The sequence below is a fragment of the Carettochelys insculpta genome, chromosome 1, assembly GCF_033958435.1.
Source record: "Carettochelys insculpta isolate YL-2023 chromosome 1, ASM3395843v1, whole genome shotgun sequence".
Taxonomy (NCBI): Eukaryota; Metazoa; Chordata; order Testudines; family Carettochelyidae; genus Carettochelys; species Carettochelys insculpta.
In genome coordinates, this window is record NC_134137.1 from 126,437,812 (window position 1) to 126,460,249 (window position 22,438).

The window sequence follows — 22,438 nt, forward strand, 5'->3', positions numbered from 1 at the left end:
ACGCAGCCTACATGTAATATAGTCTCCTTGTATAAGTAAAGCATTTATAGCTTTTCTGAAGAAGCACTCCTGTAAGATAAGTGTATCTGTTTTATATAATATAGTATTGAATATTTGTATTGAAGTTGTCAACTAATATTATGCCATTACTCTCCATATCCATTAACAGTACAATTAGTTTGTGAAAGATAGAATCTTTGTCTGAGACATTAATATTGTTCATTGGCATTATGGGATAATTTATATCTCACTAGGAATATCTGACTCCTTTCATATTTTAGTGTTAAGCTTTGCTAGAAGTTAAACTTTAAGGCTGAGCTGTTTCAGAACCACTAAAGGGATCCAGCTGGGACTTCAAAGACATGTTTTGTTTTGTTTTGTTTTGTTTTGTTTTATAATGTTGCTGCCACCACTTAGTCTATTCTTTAATATCGGGAGATTTCAGATTCTGATTTATTTGCTTATTTATTTTTGCTTCAGTGTTTTGGTTTTCTCAAAGAGGCAACTATTTTAAATTAAATGGGACTAGTTAGCCCTTTTACATTCCAAGACACTAATTTCAATTATTTACCCATGACTGGCAAAGGGATTAATACATCTTAAATGACATTCTTTTGCAGGTTTATTATGTGGAGACATGTGTGACAAAAGATAACAAACAGGCTGCCCTTTAAACCACCACTTAAAAACAGGGTGAATTTTTCAAAAGCATCAAAGCAACTTAAGAGCCTAAGTCTCACTGATTTTCAATAAGGTTTGGTCTCCTTAACCACTTTTGAATATATAATTTAGTCACTTTTGCAAATATTTCCCCAGATTCAACATCCAGATGATCCCAGTTATCTGCATCATGTGGCTACAAGCTCTGAATTATCAATACCAGCAAGTTAAAACAGCAATGAGAACTGTAAGGCAAAGAGAAAATACTTTGCTCGCTAATTTTGTATATCTGAACTATAATCTTGAAACAGCACAATCTGACTGGAGGAGCAGATTTGATTCTATCTTGCTGTGAGCCTTTGAACAAGCCTATAGAGGCTTTGACCTCTGAAATAGTTTCAATGTCCTTTTCAATAGAGTAGGTACCTGTCTGCTGGGACGCAGTTGTAGCCAGATCCTGCCTGGCTTCTGAAGGTCTCAGCAAGTTTTGGCTTTTTACCTTTACTCTGGTCTTTTAGAAAAGTCACAAACTAAGATGTTTCTTCACAGCTGTCTACAGACAAAATTATGTAGACCTAAAGGGAAGATCACTCAGATCTGGCAGCAGCAAGAACTGCTATGCAGAAGGTCATTCCCATACTGTTGTCATCCTCCATTGGCTCTAGAGGCCCTTCCTAAGACTTTTCCTTCTTTTAAAACCCAGATCTCAGTTGGAAAGCTAGAATCATCCTGAACAATGTTCCCCCATGAGCCTGGCTGGATTTCGTTCTGCAGTTTGCAGGGTTAATGATCCCAAAATGTGTGGCTCACAGGAGTTGTAAATTCCACAGATTATTATGTCAGCAAGGCTCTGTGCAACCTTATGCATTGTTCTACTACTACAAGTTAAGAACATGCAACAAATGAGAGGCCCTCATCAGAAGTTTCACAGGAGTTAAAAACTCCTCTACTTTCCTGTAGCACCTGTAAGTCTTGTATTGAAAAATGCATTTCAATAAAGTTACCAACAACATTTGCTCAGCCATTTGATTTTTCAGCTTCAGAATTTCCTTTATTCAAATGTAAGGTTACTTTGGAACTTCTCAGACAAAAGCAATATTATGACAGTTAAATGCATTGGCTTTCAGGATGTATTCAAATAAACTAGTTGGAAATTCAGGTTAATGGGCTAACACCAACTTTAATTCTACCCCTTTATTCCAGCCCACCTTTCTTATACAGAGTCCAAAAATGAACAGGATGGACTATGATCTGTATGTGAGATTCTGTGGGCCAATTAACTATCATTTTACAATTCAGTGACATACTTTTTATGGACACACAGAACTGAGCAGTGGTTAGAAGTATGCTGCAAAAAATATATATATTTTCTAATGTGGCAGTATCACAAATACTGCAGTATAGTTCTTGAATGTTAATTTATCTTGTTCATAATAGATAGACCTTCACTAGAGAACCCAGGCTCATTAGCAGTGGACTTATCAGTTATAGATCTGTTACTTAAGTTGACAGTATCCTACCTGAACCAAACGTGACTTAAAAAAGGAGTTTATTTAGCTAAAAGGTACACAGCAGTTAACCATACTAACTATTCACTTTTGGAGATCAATTCTGAAATACAGATCAGTTCATGAATGAAACCAGTTTGATGATTTTAAACTCTTAATTCCCTCCTGGATAGATAATTGCACGCATCATAAAACCATTAGGTCTCCGAAGGATATGTTAGTTGACACAGTTCAGGAGTGTGCTTCGTGAGAAAGTTTGTTGCCAAGTGCTCCTCATGGAGAAATTTACCCATGGATATCTGTCACATGATGTCAAGCCACAATTATGAGCTGCAGAAAAGTTGTTTTAACTTAGAATAAAGGGCCCCAGGAGTCAAAAGAGTTAACATGATCCCAAAACTATCCATCATCAAACACCTTTAGGCAAGATTTGGGGTGTGGCATACAGACACCGCAGACTACTCTATACTATTGCAAACATGCCATAAAAATCCTTTTAACATTTTATTAAACATACAGAAAAGGGGAAAGAAACAGTTAAAGTGTTTGAAATGTAAAGCATTGTATAAGGCTTCATTTTCATGTTTCTTGTTCCTTTTCCCTTTGGCTGGAGAAAGTCCAGGAGGAAATCATTCCTTGCATGACAGTCTTTTCAAAGGATACCAAAGGTGAGGAAAAACTGTCCTGCTGGGGCATCAGAGAAAAACTTAGCTGAGATAGTGCAGTGCTGCTGTTGATGAAGTCTGATCTACTTTCCTAAAAGGCAAAGCAACAAACACACACAAAAGGGAAGAGGAGAGAACAGCAAAGACACAACATGAGGTCTGTGTCTCTGATATTGACTCTCACCAGCAACCTCACTTCAGAGAAAACACAGGCCATGTCTACATTACCTAGAAGATCGACCTGCTCAAGGTCAATCTTCTGGGGGTCGATTTCACATACCTGGTAGAGATTCACAAAATTGACCTCTCAGTTGACCTCTGTACTTGCTATTGTGAGGACTAAAGGAGGTTGGCAGGAGAGTTTCTCCCATCAACCTTCCTTAGTGAGGACAGCCAAGTAAGTCTATTGCAGATACATCAATTCTAGCTACGCAACTGCTTTAACTAGAATTGCATATCTGCATTCAACTTACCTACCATGGCTACGTCTACACTAGCATTCCTCTTTCAAAAGAGGAATGCAAATGAGGGAAATAAAAAATGCAAATGAGGTGCAGATGTACTTATCTGGCACCTCATTTGCATATTCTTCTTTCGAAAGAAGAAAAAGCCGTGCAGACATGGCTGTTTCGAAAGTAAACCCTTTTTCGAAAGTATGCTCTGGTAACTCTTTGATAAACAGTTCCCATAACGATAACCCAATATTTGGATAAGTGGATATCCCCTTTCTCCTTCTATAATTGCTACTGTGTACTAGTTCAAATCAAGAGTAAAATAAATTTTGCACCTATCTCATCATACTTTTTTAGCCAAGTTTGAACTCGAAAAATGAGCACAGGAGTGTGTGCTAAAGTAAAAACTTTTCTTTTTCCATGCAGCCCTCCTTTTGCAAAAACGTTTTCCCTCAGAATAACTGTACTATGCAAACCCTTGTCTATGGATGAAACACCTGGAGAGAAGCTGAGATAAAGCCCCCTTCTGCCATAGATGTCACAGGAGGGTTTCTTTCTTGGTAAAGAAGCTTGCACAGTGCCTGTCCACACAGTGTAGATCTCTCTTGTGTTATTTGCTGTGCCTTTGATGATCATTAGAAATAATCAAATGTTCAAGAGATGAGAAATTACGTAGACTGTGATTATTGATGTGGAACTTAATTTCCATTCGGCGCTTGGCGTCTCTCGTTCTTTCTGAAGGTGATGTAGTTAGCAGAGACTTTAAGAAACCAAAGTAACAGCACTTATATTTTAACTATCAGTGTGTATTTAAACTCTGCACCTGTTCATTTTTAAGTACTTAAGCTGCTTCTACACTAGCATGCCCATGCAAAAGGAAATCTAAAGAAAGCGGTGCTCCTTGTGAAAGCACTCCTCCCATCCTGGATGAGGAAGAGTGTCCCCCTTTGCAAGAATCCATTGAAAAACATGGAGATGCCCTAACCAGCAGCAGCAGAGCAATGGGTCCCTCCTGGGCGAAATTTCAGTAATGGGACCTCCTTGGACTGTGGCAGAAGGAGGCAGTCCTGAGGGAAATGGGCACCAAGCATTGCAATGCAGCTGCCTCCTCCCAGCTCACCGCCAGCTTCACCACCCAGGGCAAGCCTGCCCACAACCCTGACCAGGTGCTGAGCAAGGTGAAGGAGCTGCTGCAGGGCTCTGCTCAGGCCCAGGACACCATCGGCCATTCCGGGACAGGACCTGCATCCTGCCCCTACTACTGGAGCTCCACAGCCTCCTGGGGCCCAGGGACACCTCCCCACCTCCCACCTTCCTGGGCTGCAGGGGGGCTTGTCCCCATGCCAGTAACACGGAACTGACCGTCTCTACCTCCCCTTTTCTGCAGTCACTCTGCAAGAGGGCCAGGAGAGCCCCGACCCCTCCATTGTCCTGGATAGCCAGGCGGAGGAGGGGGACCAGTCACCACCCCCAGCAACACCACAGGGGGCCCAGAACAAGAGGGCATGGTGGTGGCCTATGGAGGACAATGCCTCCCATCACCAGGTGGAGGTTGCAGAGCAGCACCTCCACATGGACAAGGCCAAATGCGCATGGGAGAGGGCCATTTGGGACACCCTGATGGACCACCTGAGCAATATCATGGCTGTCCTGTGGGAGCACATGGGGCTCCTCTCTCGCCTGCTCCCCCCACCAAGCCTGCACACCTTGCTGAGCCTGCTCCCACCAGCCCCTCCCATCCCACAGCCCTATCTCCCTGTGATGCCTTCCCTCTCCCAGCCCCACTGTGGACCCCATACCTTGGTGGGAGGGGATCCTGGGGTTGACTGGGCTTCTGGCCATCCACCCCAACCCCGGAGACACACCCCCCTCAGGCTGAGGCCCCCCATGCCCAAACCCCAATGCACATGGCTTGCCCCCTGCTCCCCACTGTACATAGGGCTTATACACATGACACAGTTCTTAGTATCACATAAAGGCCGTGTCTACACAAGACCCAAACTTCGAAATGGCCACGCAAATGGCCATTTCGAAGTTTACTAATGAAGCGCTGAAATGCATATTCAGCGCTTCATTAGCATGCGGGCGGCTGCAGCACTTTGAAATTGACACGCCTCGCCGCCGCACGTCTCATCCCGATGGGGCTCCTTTTCGAAAGGACCCCGCCTACTTCGAAGCCCCCTTATTCCACTTATTCCCGTGAGCTGAGATGCACGGTGCCGAGGCGCATCAATTTCAAAGTGCCGCGGCCGCCCGCATGCTAATGAAGCGCTGAATATGCATTTCAGCGCTTCATTAGTAAACTTCAAAATGGCCATTTGCATGGCCATTTCAAAGTTTGGGGCTTGTGTAGACGTAGCCAAAGTTTTACTTTCACACCACCCCCCGTCTCGCATGGTATTCGTGGAGAGTTGGTGGGAGATGTGCATGTGTGCAGGGGGCTGGTGAGGGATGTATGTGCAGAGGATGTCTGTGTGAGGGGGGCCTCATTCAGCCTGGCATTTAGGAGCTCCTGGCTGGGGTCGGGGTGGCAGGTGTAAGGCCACATCAGCCAACGCTGCAGAGGGTATGCAGCCTCCACCACCATGCAGAGGGGCAAGTTCAGGTCCCCAACCAGGAACTCCTGCAGGGGGACATGTGATCTGGCTTCCATATGGTGGCAGAGGCCAGAGTTCCAGAATATGCAGGCATCTTAGGTCCAGCCCACCCAGCCCATGTAGGTGTCCTGGAAGCGCCCTCTTGGGTCCATGAGGGCCTGGAGAACTAATAGTTGGTAGCCTTCATGGTTGACTTAGGTCCCAGGCCTCTCTTCCAGGACACGGATGGGTATATGCGTCCCACCCTGGGTGCTAAAACAGTTAGGGAATTTGAGCCCCTCAAAGCCAGAGATGACCACATCCAGGTCCACTACACAGATGAGCCTCTGGGGCAGCATCAACTTGATGACCTTCACCACCTGCATGTGAGAGAGGATGGGTTCTCCGTGAGGGCAGGCCAGGCTGTGCCAGGCCCCCTTTCACAAGGCACCCTCCCCTGGGCCCCCAACGAACCGGGCCCTCAACGGCCGGGGTCCCCAATTCCTCAGGGTGGGGGTGAGCCAGTGGCAAAACTCCTGGAACATCGCCCTGCTCATCTGGAAATTCTGGTACCATCTGGCATCACACCAGTCCTCCCACACCAGGCATTCCCAACAATTGGAGCTGCTGGTGTGGCTCCACAAACGCTGGGGCACTCAGGATGGGGGGCGGGCCTGGAGTGGTCAAGGAGATCTGGAACCCCCGCAGGGAGGACCACCCCTGGGAAGAGGGCTGGAGCAGCCACACGGACCATGGATAAGTGGGTGACCAGGGTCTTGACGATGGCCAGCTCACAGAGGAGGACTTGCTGCTATGAGTCCATCCTGCCATTGCATGGGGTCTGCTGTGCCTTGTGGAAGCTCAGCAGCCCTCAGCTTGTGCACAGTGCCAGTGCTTGGGAGGAGCCCCTTAAGGGAGTGGCTGGCTGCAAGCCCCAGAAGGGCTTGTCAGCCACACAACCCCATCCACAGCATTTCCTGCTCCTCTCTTTCAAAAAATATCGCCTCTGGCTGTGTAGACACTTTGTTTTGAAAGAGCAAATTGGAAGAGCAGTGCACTGCTTGTATGTGGACGGCAACTTTCAATAAAGCAGATCGGAAGAGCGATCCATTTGTGTGTGTGTGTGTGTATGTGTGTGTGTTCTTTCAAAAGGCACTCTTCTGGGGATATCTTCTGAATGATTGCCTTTCGAAAGCCTGGCATAGTGTAGACGTAGCTTTAATGAAAAGATTGCAAGTGTTTTTAAAAACCAAACTGTAGTCCTTTCAGTATAAATCAGTGCATTTTGGTAATGAACATAAGTTTACCATTGAACTAACCTGTTTTCTTGTAGCTTTAGAAAAAGAAAGAAAGAAAGAAAGTCCTTCCTTACCTAGTTCCCCAAATTAATCCCTTTGCTTCTGGGTTTAGACATGAAAAAGGGAGTGGAGTAAGTGAGGATAAGGTTGGGGCATTTTGGAAGGGAATGGTTAGAGGAGATATAGAAACCAATTGGTGTAGTTCCCAGATTTGCAAATATTATGTAAGTTTATCACATGATTCTAAAATGGAATGCAACACTAGTTTCTAGCTGCTAAAAAAAAACCCTGGTTATAAATGTCTTCTTTGCTGTGTCTACACGTGCCCCAAACTTCGAAATGGCCATGCAAATGGCCATTTCGAAGTTTACTAATGAAGCGCTGAAATGCATATTCAGCGCTTCATTAGCCTGCGGGCGGCAGCCGCGCTTCGAAATTGACGCTCCTTGCCGCCGCGCGGCGCGTCCAGACGGGGCTCCTTTTCAAAAGGACGCCGCCTACTTCGAAGTCCCCTTGGGACTTTCGAAAAGGAGCCCCGTCTGGACGCGCCACGCGGCGGCAAGGAGCGTCAATTTCGAAGCGCGGCTGCCGCCCGCAGGCTAATGAAGCGCTGAATATGCATTTCAGCGCTTCATTAGTAAACTTCGAAATGGCCATTTGCATGGCCATTTCGAAGTTTGGGGCACGTGTAGACACAGCCCTTATCTGTTTGTGTACATTGAGGATTAGGATATACCTGGGGTTTTTAAATCTCACAATTGTTGCCATTCTGTGTTAAATCGTGTTACAAGAAAGAATCATAGATTGTGTTAAGAAAAAGGACAATCAGGTTGTTGAGCAGCTATGGCAACAGCCGAGAGAAGCTGCACTGCAGTCCTTGAGCCTGGCACCTGCCCTGCAGAGAGAGCATTGCTTCAGGAAAGGTGTCATTTGACAGTTTGGGACATTAGATGCAGGTCTGAAATCAGCAGGCTGCCAGTGTAGTGGTGAGTAGAGCTGGATGAAATCCAGTTTGGCTTCGGGAAAACTTTTCTGGGAGTTTCTATTTCACCCTCCATGTGGTATTTAAGTTTCAAAGCTGTGCAGCATCGATATCAGAGCTACAAGTGTATGTTTCTGAGAGTTTAGTGGAAACAAATAGTATATGTTCCCCTTATTTTTATGTGTTATTTTTGGCAGATGATATGTGAGGAATGACCATCTTTTTAAAATGAACACTGTCTTTGGCTTTAGCAAATGTCCGACATAAAATTTTACCTTGCACTGGTACTGGTTGAACCTCTCTCATTCAGCTCCCTTGGGACCTGACCAGGGCTGAATGAAAGAATTTACCAGACAACAGAAAGTCAACATTGTTAGGGTGACCATCCATCCCGTTTTTACAAAGACAGTCCCTTATTTAAGCTGCCTCACAGGCGTCCTGACTTTTTTAAGAAAACAGGCAAATTGTCCACTATTTTGTGGGACTATTGTTCCCTGGCACCCTGTGTCTTGGGGTGGCAGCCTCTCCTGCCAAGGAGCTCCTCCATGGGGTGGTTGCCCTATTCCCTGGAGCTCTGCTTCTTGTGGCAGCAGCTCCTGCTACAGGGGAACTCCTCCATGGAGCAGCTGCTCCATTCCCTGGTACCCCATGGAGGCAGCCCGTCAGCCAGCAAACTCCACAAGGGGGCCTCTGCCTTGTTCCCTGGTGCCCTACACTTAGGGGAGGCAGCTCCGGTTGCCAGGGAGACACTCCATGGGTCAACTGCCTCATTCCCTGGCCTCCCATGCCTCAGGGAGGCAGCTCCTGCTTCATTCCCTGCCACCTTCCCTGCTGGGAGGCTTTGGAACACCTGCCTCCAGGGTGTCCACTCTCCTTCATCTCTGGTGTCCCGCCACTGGAAGCTGCGGTGCCCCCATCCCCTGGTGCCACACCCTGAAGCAGCAGCCCCCATTGCCAAAGAGCCCTGACATAGGACACCAGCCCCACCCAAATATCCAGAGGCTGGTGTCCCATATTTTCCATAGGGCAATGTGGTCACTGTAAATATTGTCTAACACATTACCAACACTTCCACTGCTTACTGAGCTCTCAGAAGACATTGAGTGGTAAATTATATGTAAATAACAGCAAAGAACCCTGAGAGCCAGGACTGGTGGGTGTAAACAAACTTCATAGGGCCACAGCAAACTTGGTCAACACCACTATAAGTGGCTGTTCAGCTAACTAAAATCATGCCAGATTATTGATGTTGCCTGACGTGGAAGTTCTGGATTAGAGAGGTTCAACCTGTAGAAAACATGGCTCCATCAATAAGAAAAGGCTGCCAAATTGGAAATCACCCCTCTGCACAAGAATGATGTGAAATTTCATGCTATCCAAACATTCACGAATATTTCATCTTTCACAAAGTAATATTCCGACCATTAAAATAGGCCATTTTGCTCAACTCTTGTCTTAGATTGAAATGACTTTCGTAACCTACACTCTGTGCCATTACTTCAGTGGGTCTCTGTGTGAGTGCTTGAGTCTTCTTGGATGAATCCTATTTCAGGATCAGGACTCAAGACCATATTTTTGCATGTATATATATTCAGTATCTTGATATGACTGCACTATGGCATCCATGCACTGCAGGATGCAGGCTTGCTTCTCAGGAAGATGGCCCCATGGTTATGGTGTTAGCCCAGAACTCAAAAATATCAGTTCATTTCTTTAGACTACTACAGATTTCCTGTACTGAGCTGGAAAGATGGGATCTCTGTCCTACCATCTGTCCCTCACAGCATGGTTGTGAGGACAAATGTATCTGAGAGAGAGGAGCTCAGATGCTACAGTAATGGAGGTTATTTCTTGGTCTCTGCACTACCGAGTCTGTTGGGTATCTTGTCTTGTACTCCATAGGCGCTCACTGTGAAGAAGTGGCCTGTTCTTCATGTGTTGGATTGTGCAAAAATCAACTTGCATTTAGCCCTGGGAGACAGGGTCAATTTGTATTTTCTTAGCTCTAGCACTCTTATACAGAAAGCATGTTTGTCTTATATCTGCCATGCCGTTATCTAGATAATTCCTTTTGATAAGTAGTAATACACTGGTACTTCTGAAGCAGTGCTAAAGAGAATTTTGCCCTGGAGCAATCTAAGAGCAGCTGATATAGTTGGATAAATGCTTTACTTTCTGTTGATATCAGGTACTTGCATTCTGTGTTCGGAGGGAGTTATAGTCTTCATGGGTGCAAATGTCTAAATCACCTAACAAATGATTCTCCAGGCTTGATATTTCAAAGACAATCTTTTTTCCACAAAGCTAGCCATGAGCAAATGCAGAAAAAGAAGGCATGCCAATTAAGGCACTAAACCAGGAAACTCAGACGCAGCCTACTTTTTCAAAATAAAACTGCAAACTATTCACATCTAAAATGATGGACTAGTGTGCGAACCTTGATTGTGCAACGGAGGACACGTGGACAAATTGCTAAGCCCATGCATGTGGCCACGTCCACACAGGCAGGTTTTGTCGACAGAGAAATCTTACAAATTGCATCGACACACGACTTGCTCCATTGACAGAGAACTGCCAGACTGCACTGCCCTCTGCTGACAGAACAGCAGAATGGCAGCTCTGCAAAGCAGACTGCCCAGCAATCGGAAGTCCTCTCTGTTGACAGAACTATCTACATCATCACAGATCTCTACGTAAAAGAATAAATGCACACAAATCAGACATCAGAAATGGCAATATACAAAAACCCATAGGAGAGCACTTCAATCTCCCAGGACACACAGTAGCAGATTTAAAAGTAGCTATCCTGCAGCAAAGAAATTTCAAGACCAGACTCCAAAGAGAAATTGCTGAGCTACAATTCATCTGCAAATTCAATACCCTCAGCTCAGGATTAAACAAAGACTGTGAATGGCTGGCTAAATACAAAAGCACCTTCCCCTCCCTTGGAGTTCACACCTCCAGATCTACTGATGACAATACAACTCAGCCTTCCTGACTGAGCTAACCTTGTTATCCCCAGCCTTGCTCTGGCCTATTTATACCTGGCCTTGCAGATTTCCAGGACCAGCATCTGAAGAAGTGAGTTAACTCACGAAAGCTCATGCTCTAAACTTTTCTGTTAGTCTATAAGGTGCCACAGGACCCTTCGTTGCTACTACAGATCCAGACTAACACGGCTACCCCTCTGATACTTTACATCATCACACTGTCAACAAAACGCTGTTGACAGAGACGTTATACCCGAAGAGGGAGAGGTATAACTCTGCTGATTAAAGAGCTCAGTTCTGTTGACAAACTCTCAACAGAGTGCCTTTGTGTTGTAGATGCTCCGTGAGTTTTGTTGACTGAAGGTGCTCATGTAGACATGGCCACAGAGTCCTGATCACTTGCACAAAGAGCACAGTAACTGCAGGACTGGAGACAGAGATTCCTTTTCTCAAAAAAAGTTACAGTGTCAAAAGGATAACTGCAACAACCTTAACCAACTTTTGCATGTTAACATAAATCCATGGGTCAGGATTTAATGCACCCCAGGGTACTGAGGAAACTGGCAGAGGTCATTGCTGAACCTTTGGCCATTATCTTTTAAGACTCTTGGAGATCAGGGGAGATACCAGATGACTGGAAGAAGGCAAACATAGTGCCCATCTTTAAAAAAGGAAAGAAGGACAATCCAGGGAACTATAGACAGGTCAGCCTTACCTCAATCCCCGGGAAAATAATGGAGGGAAACCTCAAGGAATCCATTTTGGAGCACTTGGAAGAGGGGAAAGTGATCAAAAGTAGCCAACACGGATTCACCAGGGGCAAGTCCTGCCTGCCCAATCTGATTAGCTTCTATGATGAGGTAACAAGCTCTGTGGACATGGGGAAGTCAGTGGATGCGATATACCTTGACTTCAGCAAGGCCTTTGATACGGTCTCCCACAACATTCTTGCCCATAAGTTAAGGAAATACGGATTGGATCCTTGGACTATAAGATGGATAGAAAGCTGGCTTGATGGTTGGCCCCAACAGGTAGTGGTCAATGGCTTGATATCTGCATTGCGGTCGGTATCAAGCGGAGTGCCACAAGGCTCAGTTCTGGGGCCTGGGTTATTCAACATCTTCATTAGTGACCTGGATGAGGGGCTGGATTGCACCCTCAGCAAGTTTGAGGATGACACAAAACTAGGAGTAGAGGTAGATACGTTGGAGGATAGAGAGACAATCCAGAGTGACCAGATAAATTGGAGGACTGGGCCAAAAGAAATCTGATGTGGTTTAACAAAGAGAAGTTTAGAGTCCTGCAGCTGGGGCAGAAGAATCCCAAGCGTTGTTACAGACTGGGGACCGACTGGCTCAGGAGCAGTACGATGGAGAGAGACCTAGGGGTTTTGGTGGATGAAAGGCTGAATATCAGTAAACAGTGTGCCCTTGTAGCCAAGAAGGCTAACAGCATACTAGGGTGCATTAGGAAGAGCATTTCGAGCAGATCTAGAGAAGAAGTTATTCCCCTCTATTCGGCACTGGTGAGGCCACATCTTGAATATTGTGTCCAGTTTTGGGCCCCCCAATATAAAAAGAATGTGGATTTGCTGGAGCAGGTTCAGCGTAGGGCAACACAAATGATTAAGCAGCTGGATCACAAGACCTGTGAGGATAGGCTGAGGGATTTGGGCTTGTTTAGTTTACAGAAGAGAAAACTAGGGCTGATTTAATAGCAGCCTTTAATTTACTGAAGGGGAGCTTTAGAGGAGGGTGAGAAACTGTTCTCAGTGGTGTCAGATGGCAGAACAAGGAGTAATGGTCTGAAGTTGAAGAGGGAGAGGTGTAGGTTAGATATTAGGAAAAATTGCTTCACCAGGAGGGTGGTGAAGCACTGGAATGTGTTGCCTAGAGAGGTGGTGGATTCTCCATCCCTCAAGGTTTTTAAGTCCCGGCTTGACAAGGTCCTGGCTGGGCTGACTTAGTGGGGGTTGATCCTGCTTGCAGCAGGGGGCTGGACTAGATGACCTCCTGAGGTCCCTTCCAGCCCTATGATTCTGTGATTCTGCGAACACTTAGGCTGTGGCCACACTAGGGAGTGACGTCAAAATGGCTTGTCCATATTCGTTACTTCGAAATAAGCTATTTTGAAATAAGTGCTATGGAAGCGACTATACACAAAATGTGGATCGATGTTGTGATTCGCAACATCGAAAAGATTCCCAGTCATTTCGAAATGGAGCAGCTACACAGCCACAGCTTCATTTCGAAATAACAGGGCAGGAAATGGCTAGGGCGGGGTCAAATGGCTGACAAGCTCTTCCTGGAGCATGGGCCAGCCAACCCCTTAAAGGGCCCCTCCCAAACACATCCACCGTGCACATGCTGAGGACCCTGGCTGCTTGCAGCACACGACCTCCAGCACAGCACTCGGCAGAGCCTTGGTTAGCCACCACACCACTGCCTGCCATGGACCCGCAGCACTTCACTGACGGGGACACCTTGGACATCATGGCCAGCCTGATGGCCATCATGACAGCCTGCCATATGAGGCTACGTGCTGCCTGACACGCGGCCAGCCTCCTGCAGGCTCCCCCCCATGGTGCATCCGGAGCACCCCCTGTTCCAGCCCCCGCCATCGCCTCTGGCAGTACCCCACCAGCGGGGAATGGTGGGATGACACCTTCCTCGGAGAGTGGGACGATGACCATTGGCTCCGTAACTTCCAGATGACTCAGGCCACCTTCATGGAGCTGTGCCATTGGCTGTGGCCTGCACTCCCCCCTGGAGAAATGAGTATCAATCACCCGGTGGAAGCTGGCCATCCCGGACAGCAACCGCTTGATTGGCCACCAATTTGGGGTCGGAAAGGCCACAGTTGGGGTCATCCTCCTTGAGGTGAGGTACCTGGGGCCACACACCCACAGAGGGGTCCTGGGGAGGGAGGTCTCAAGGAGTGGGGCTCTGGGGATTAAGGTCCCAGGGAGGGGGTCCCCCATATGCTACCACACACTCACAGTGGCTTTGCCCTCTACCCCCTACAGGTTGTCACCGCCATCAACAGGATCCTCCTGTGCTGCCTGATCTGCCTTGGATATGTGGACGCTGCCATGGCTGGCTTCCAACAGCTGGGATTCCCCAGCTACGTCTACACGTTTATGCTACATCGACATAGCTTATTTCGATGTGGCGACATCGAAATAAGCTATTTCGATGAATAATGTCTACACGTCCTCCAGGGCTGGTGCCGTCGATGTTCAACATCGACGTTGGGCAGCACCACATCAAAGTAGGCGCTTCAGGGGAGCGTCTACATGCCAAAGCGGCACACATCGAAATAAGGGTGCCAGGAACAGCTGCAGACAGGGTCACAGGGCGGACTAGCACTTCCAGGGCAACAGCTAGCCTCTCCCTTAAAGGGCCCCTCCCAGACACATTCAGCCTGCACAGCACGCGGTTTGCAGAGCCATAGGCACGCACACCTCAGCGAAGCAGTTATGGACCCCCAGCAGCAGCAGCAGCAGCAGCAGCCAGAGATCCACCCAGCCGCCCCTGCAGAAGCAGTGCTCGCCCTGCTCAATGCCAAGCAGGAGGCAGCTGATCACCTTTTAGTCACAGAAGATGAGCTGCCCCCAGGGGAGGAGGAAGCAACCCCAGACCCTGTTGCCCTCTGCCCTGCCCCCTGCCGCACACGCCGCTGGCTGTGGAGCTACCCCACGAGCACCGACTGGTGGGAGCGGCTGGTGCTTGGCGAGTGGGACAACGACTGCCGGCTCCAGAACTTTTGTGTGAGCCGGCAGATATTTCTGGAGCTCTGCCAGTGGCTCACCCCCGCACTGAGGCACCAGGACACCGCCATGCGGCGTGCCCTCAGCGTGGAGAAACAGGTCGGCATTGCTGTCTGGAAGCTGGCCACTCCAGACAGCTACCGATCCGTGGGGCAGCAGTTTGGCGTCGGCAAGGCCACCGTCGGGGCTGTCCTCATGGAGGTAAGAGGACCCATGGGGAGGGGGAGGCAGCCCTGGGGGTGGAGGGGAGCCCTGGGAGGGAGGGGAGCCCTGGGGGTGGAGGGCCAGACACACCCTGCACACCCCTCATTGGTGCTCTCCCATGTCCTTCCCCTGCAGGTCGTCCGCACCATCAACGCCCTGCTCCTCCACAGGCTTGTGCAGCTTGGGGACCCGGATGCCGCCATCATGGGGTTTGCCGGCCTGGGCTTCCCCAATTGCTTTGGGGCTCTGGATGGGACCCATATCCCCATCCAAGCTCCGGAGCACAGCGGAGGATGCTTCCTGAACAGGACGGGCTACCATTCGGTAGTCCTCCAGGCCTTGGTGGACAGCCGGGGCCGTTTCCTGGACATTTATGTTGGCTGGCCTGGCAGCACCCACGATGCCCGGGTATTCAGGAATTTGGGCCTGTGCCACTGGCTGGAGGCAGGGACCTACATCCCCCAGCGGGAGATCCCTGTGGAGGACACCACGATGCCCCTCTGCGTCATCGCAGACGCAGCGTACCCCCTCCGGCCCTGGCTCATGCACGCTTACATGGGCCATCTTAGCCAGCCAGGAGCACTTCAACACGCGCCTGAACCACGCTCACCAGGTGGTTGAGCACACATTTGGCCACCTCAAAGGGCGCTGGAAGTGTCTCCTCACCCGCCTTGATGCGGGCCCCACCAACATCCCCCAGATTGTGGGTGCATGCAGCACACTCCACAACCTGGTGGAGAGCAAGGGGGGGGCATTCTTTCAGGGCTGGGCTGTGGAGGCTGGCAGGGCTGACGTGCAGCCGCGCGCTGCCCCCAGTCGCCAGGTGGACCCTGAGGGGATCCAGGTCCGGGAGGCCCTGCGGGCCCATTTCAACCAGGCTGCGGGTGAACGCTGGCAGGCCCCCCACTACACCCCCGCCATCCTCCACAACACTTCCTGCCCCCACGCCCACACCACAGAGCACCCAAGAGCACACACCCCTCCAACTTTTCTTGCAAATAAAAATAGACCTGTTGTTTGTGAAACCACAAAATGGTGAATTCTCTTATTATATTATTACTACAAATATATTATATATTATTATATGATAAACAAACAGTGGAACACAAGGAAGGGGAGAACTATTTACATGGGGGGGCAGGTATCATAAAATAACAGGGGTCTAATACAAATTATATACAACATAAAGGGGATATGTACAAAGCGGGGGGGGGGCCACATCCTGGGCCCCGCATCCCCTAATGTCCAGTGCTGGGGGTTGGCGGGCACGACCCTCGCCTCAGCCTCAGCCCTGGCTGAGGCTGGCTGGGGCCCGGGCAAACCGGCCGATACGGCCAGCGGGTGTCAGCAGGCCCCAGGTCCCCCTCGGCGGAAGGCCCCTCGGTGGCGGACGGCAGTGGGACGGCGGGTGGAGCAGCGGGTGGAGCAGGCAGGGCAGGCAGAGCGATGGCCATCATGGCATGGCGGGGGCCCAGGTAGTCCGCAATGCGCTCAAACGTGCTCATAAAGGCCCCCCATGCATCCTGGCACCAGGCCAGCGCCCGCTCCTGCAGTTCAAGGCGCCACTCGTCCACCCGCAGGTGCTGCTCCGAGACCTCCAGCTGCCGCCGGAGGATCGCCAGCAGCTAGGGGTCCGTCGCTATCCGGTGGTAGTGCTGGGTCCGCCGTCAGCCCCGCCCTGGGGCTGGTCACTGCTCCGACGAGGGGCTGGCCTGCAGTGATGGCCCCGGTGGGCTCTCTGGGACCACTGACACCTCACCGGCACTCTCCTGGCCCTCCGATGGTGCAGCTGCAGAACACAGGTGGGGAAGAAGAGTGGAGACAGCCGTTAGTGTGGGCCCCGAGCCGTGGCCCTTGTCCCCCGAACCCACTGCTGCTGGTTCCCCATCCCCGTCCCCGGGAGATGCTGATGCTGATGATGGGTGTCCCGCCCCCTCCCCCCAGGGGACCCTAGGTTCCGCTCCCCCCAATCCCAGGGATGGGGCATGGCACTGTCGTGCTGGGGGGGCAGGGGCTGATGCACTCTTCTGAGGGACATGCCACTGCTGTCCTTGGGGCCATGGTCATCTGGTTATGTGGAGGGCCCTGGTCCTGTCTGTTGTCCCTGCCCCTCAACCCCAGGGGTGTGCACCGGGGCGGGTACATACCTGACGGTCCACTCCCACCGTCGGGGGACACCCTATGGGCAGATGCCCTGCTGGAGCTCCAGGACGGCAGCGCGATGTGGAGCCCTCCGTCACTGGAGGAGGATTCCCCCTCCTCCTCCTCCTCTGGCATCCCAGGGGTGGGCTCCTGGGGGGGCCCCCGGGGTGCGGGGCTTGCCTCTGGGGCGGACTCCGCCTCCGGGGCCTGCTGGGGCTCGTTGGCTGAGGCATCAAGAGTGGCCAGCGGAGAGGAGGTGTGCCAGGGGCCCAGGATTTCCCTGAGCTCCCTGTAAAAGGGGCAAGTGGCGGGGGCGGCCCCAGATCAGCCGGCCGCATCCCGGGCCCGGGCGTAACCCTGCCGCAGCTCCTTCACCTTACTCCTGACATGGTCAGGAGTGCAGGCAGGGTGACCCCGGGCGGCCAGGCCCTCAGCCAGCCAAGCGAACGCATCCGCCGCCTCTTGCTCCCCATTACCTGGAGCACCTCCTCCTCGCTCCAGAACCCCAGCAGGTCCCGGAGCTCGGCCTCCGTCCAGGAGGGGCCCCGCTGCCTCTTCCCCAGCTGGTTGCCAGCCTGGGAGCCCTGGCTCCCCTTGGAGGGGTGCCCTGGGGGCGCTTGTGGGGCTGGCGGGCAGCCATCGCGGTGTGGGGGGTGTCTCTGGGCTGCAGGGAGGCGTGCAGCCTGGCCGCATGGCTGTGCTGCCGCCTGCATGCTCTCTCAGCTTCCTGCACAGGAAGGCAGGGGGCGGGGAGCTTTAAGGGGCCACTGCACACGGCGACCATAGAGCTCAGGGGCTGGAGAGAGCGTCTCTCAACCCCTCAGCTGATGGCCGCCATGGCTGACCCCACTATTTCGATGTTGCGGGACAGGGATCAGCTACACGTGCCCTACTTCAACGTCAAACGTCGAAGTAGGGCGCTGTTCCCATCTCCTCATGAGGATAGCAACTTCGACGTCTCGCTGCCTTACGTCAATGTCAACTTCGAAATAGCGCTCACCACGTGTAGACATGGTAGGCACTATTTCGAAGTTGGCGCGGCTACTTCGAAGTAGCTGGCACGTGTAGACGCTGCTCCCAACTGCATCAGCGCATTGGACAGCACCCACATTGCCATCCAGGCCTCACCACACAGCCAAAAGGGCTACCACTCCGTTATCCTCCAGGCCCTTGTGGATGCCTGAGGATGTTTCACCAACATCTGTGTGGGCTGGTCGAGCAAGCCCACAATGCCCGCGTCCTGCGGAACTTGTGGCTCAGTTGCAGGATGGCAGAAGGCACCTACATCCCCCCATGGGAGCTGCCAGTGGGGGACGTGACCATGACCCCATGCATCGTCGCCGATGCTGCCTACCCACTCCGGGCCTGGCTAATGCGCCCCCACATGGGACACATCAATGAGAGCCAGGACCTCTTCAATGCCCGCCTCAACCAGGCCAGGAACACTGTGGAGCGGACATTCAGCTGTCTGAAGGCAATTTCAGGTGCCTCCTGATGCACCTGGAGGTAGGCCTGCCCAGTGTGCCCACGGTCATGGGCACCTGCTGTGCACTGCACAATGTCATGGACAGCAAGCAGAAGCTCTTTGTGGCACACTGGGCAGCTGAGGCCCTGCCACACTATGAGCATCCAGGTGCGGTCCTGTGTCACGAGGTGCACTGGGACGAGTGGCAGGTGCGGAATACCCTCCATAAGACCTTTGCCCGGGGGCCCTATTACCTGGCCTGGCTCACTCCACGCAACTTCCCCCACCGTTCTCACCCCTTCCCCACCAGCACTGCCCTTGCCATCCCCACCCGAGGCAGGACACATACTACAGTTCAATAAATTCAACTGCTATTTTTGGAACACAAAGAACATGTGACTATTTATGGGGAGGGCAGGAGTGAACTATATACATGGGGAGGTGGGGGGCCTCAATCATCTGTCGGAGTTTCTGGTCAGGAGCCACGACGGCCCCTGGAGCCGCAACCACCCCAGGTCTGTGGACCACGGCGGGGCCGGGGTGGGGCAGGTAGAATAGGCATGTAGGGCTGCATCGGGGTACCTGGGGGCTTGGACTTGTGGGGAGGAGGGGGGGAGCCACGTACGGGCAGGGCTCACCGGGGTCATGTCGTCTGGGAGCAGAGCTGCAAGGGCAGGGGCGGGTGGAAGGTGCATGGGGGGGCTGGGAAAGAAGGGGGAGCTGAGGAAGAGGGGAGTGGAGGGGAAGAGGGGGAGGCTGGGGGCAGGGGGGCAAGGAAGAGGAGGGACCGGGGAGGAAGGGGGGGCTGGGGCAGAGGGGGATGCTGTGGGAAGGGTCATCCATGGGGCGGGAGGCTGGGCCAGGCGGTTGGTGACGGCCTGAGTTAGGGTGTCGAGATACCCAGCCACCCGGTCCCAGGCCGCCCGCTCCATGGAGAGCCATTCCTGCAGCAAGCGGTTCTGCTCCCACCATGCAGCCATGTGGGCTGCTGCCAGATCATCTGCCTAGCTGCAGCAGCAGCTCCTCCCACCACAGTGCCCTCACCCTCCTCTGCTGCTGCGGGGCTCCTGAGCACGTCTGGGGTGGCTGGCAGATGCCGAGGCTGTGAAGACATAAGGCGAGAGGGTGGCGCCCCATCATTCATGAGCCCAGGTACCATGGGACAGCGGCCTTGTGCCCACCGCCATCCCACCCTGCTTGTGGTGAGGGGCTCTGGGGCAGCCCATCCTTTGTGGGGGCTGTTGACATTGCGCCGTTAGAGTGGCTGCCCCAGCCCTTACAGTCTTCTGACCCTCATGGCAGGCCGTGGCCCCATGCGGGCCCCACCCGGCAGCAATGATGGCTGTGTGCCCAGGCCCCTATCACCTGCGTCAGGGACTGTCCCCTCCCCCACATGACCAGGGCACTCCATGCCCGGTCCTACCTGAGGGTTCCTCGGGTGGTTCAGGGGAGGCCTGGGTGGAGGTAGCCTGGCTAGGGCCCTCAGAGGGCTCGGTGATGTACAGCAGTCCCTCGCTCCCACTGTCACTGTCCCCACTGCCAATAGGTGCTTTGGGTCCTGCAGTAGTGGGGGCCATCGAGGGTCCTGGCTGGGGCTCCTCGCCCTGCCTCTCTGGCTCCCCCATGTCCAGTGTCTCCTTGGGTGGTGCAGCCTCCCTGGGTCCCAGCAGCTGGTGGAGCTTCCTGAAGTAGGGGCAGGTGGCTGGTGCTGCCCCTGACTGTCTGGTTGAGTCCCTTGCTTGGGCATAGCCCTGCCGCAGCTCCTTCACTTTGGAGTAGACCTGGTTGGGGGTCCGGAGGGGGTGGCCCCTTGCAGCGAGGTTGCTGGCGAGGTGGGTGAAGGCATCTGCATTTTTCTTCTGCCCCTCCGTCCTGAGCAGGACATCCTCGTCCCCCCAGACAGCCCACAGGTCCCAAACCTCAGCTTCCAGCCTGAGGGCCCCCCCTTCTCTTTGGGGCCTGCCCAGAGCCCTGGGAATCCCCTCCACCCAGAACCTTTGGCTCCACAGGGATCTTGGGGTCTTGGCTGCTGGCCATCGGTCCGGCCATGGTGGGGTGTCGCTTTCTGGGGGTGCTAGGGAGTGTCGTCTGGCCACCTCGTGCTCCTGTGGCTGCCACCACACTCTCAGCTTCCTCCTGCACGGGGTTTCTGTGTCCCTGCAGCTTTAAGGCACCCACAACAGACAGCCATGGGGCTCTGGCTGCTGATAGGAAGGCCCAGCTCTGTGGAGGACTTTTCATTTTGAAATGGCACCCAGGGAGTGGCTACACACATTTCATTTTGAAAGTAACATGGAAAGGAGGCGTTATTCCCAAAACAGGAGTGGAATAACCATTTTGAAATGAACGCCTATTAATTTCGAAATGAGCAATTGCTGTGTAGTCGCTCTCCTGCTCATTTCAAAATTGCCCCTCCTTTTGAAATAATTTTCTAAATGAGCAGCTAGTGTGACCACAGCCTTAGACTGTGTGTGGAAACATTTTCCAGAGTGATTCTTAATTATTTGCTTATTTGTATTTCAGTAGGGCCCGGAGGCAGAGTAGACATGGACGACACAGTGCTTCAGCCTTATTCCCAGCCTTACTAGCCTTCCCAGGACTGCTTCCAGCAGTGGAACTGTAACATGATAGTGCAATGGTGGGAGATTTCTCCCAAAATGCTCAGAGATGAATCGGAGGAAATGGGTACCAATGGAATGGGACTGATACTGAGATGGGATTTTGTTACTTATTTCTGACTTGTTTCAAGCAACTTTGAGGCCTTCTGACTTTACAAACCTGCCTTTTACCTTCTTCACTGTTGGACCTATATTCCCATGAATTTTGCTGTAGCTGTAAATTAATTTTGTAGCCGAGATCAGAATAAAAGCAGTGTGTTAAGTAACGGTTGCCAAATCTTGAGGTTTTTTGTGAGTCACAAGGTGTTCTGGAAAGATGCATCACATGGAGTCTAATAAATGCATGAGAATCATAGCTTTCAGCTTTCTCCTTGTGAATATTTCTAGGAGCTCATAATTGCAGAGTAAAGCTAGAAAAGGTGGCCTGAAGGAACTCAAGAGTTTCAAAAACTAAAATGAAAAGAAAAGAACCATATATTTCCAATTATTTAAAAATCTTTTCTGTAAAATGTGTTTGAACATTTGGGATTAGCAATAATCCAGTTCACGAGCACCAGGGGGATGGAGGGGTTCATTTGCTCAACATACTGATTGTGGCATATTCTACGGTTACAAAACTATCACATGATTCATCCTTTATTCATGCTCCCAGTCCTTTCAAAAGCTTAGAATTTTCCCCTTCCTTGTATGTTTCTCCTACAACTCTTCACTTAAACTCCACACAGAAAACAGATGCTTGTGTAGCTAAGGTGCTGTACCTGAGGATAGAAGGGAGGCAAACTGTTGGAGAAACTGACAGTCCTGTCTCATCTTTTCTCAACATGACTTCTTTCTTCTCTCCTTGTGCCCATTCCTCTTTGTGGTGACACTGACTTTTGGCAATCCCTTGAGTAGCACTCAGACGGAAGTGAAGCAGCAGGCTGCATTTCTGGATCTGCCTCATTTGCTTTGCCTCATTGGGTGACAGACATCTCAGATTTCCTGGAAAAACTATTTCCCATAACAAAAAGTACATTTCCTTCAACCATTTCTACAATGGTTGCAAAACGTGTGCATTTCCCTAAGCATGCAGTAGGTGTTCTTTTGTGTGTTATTCATTGTCCTTTTGT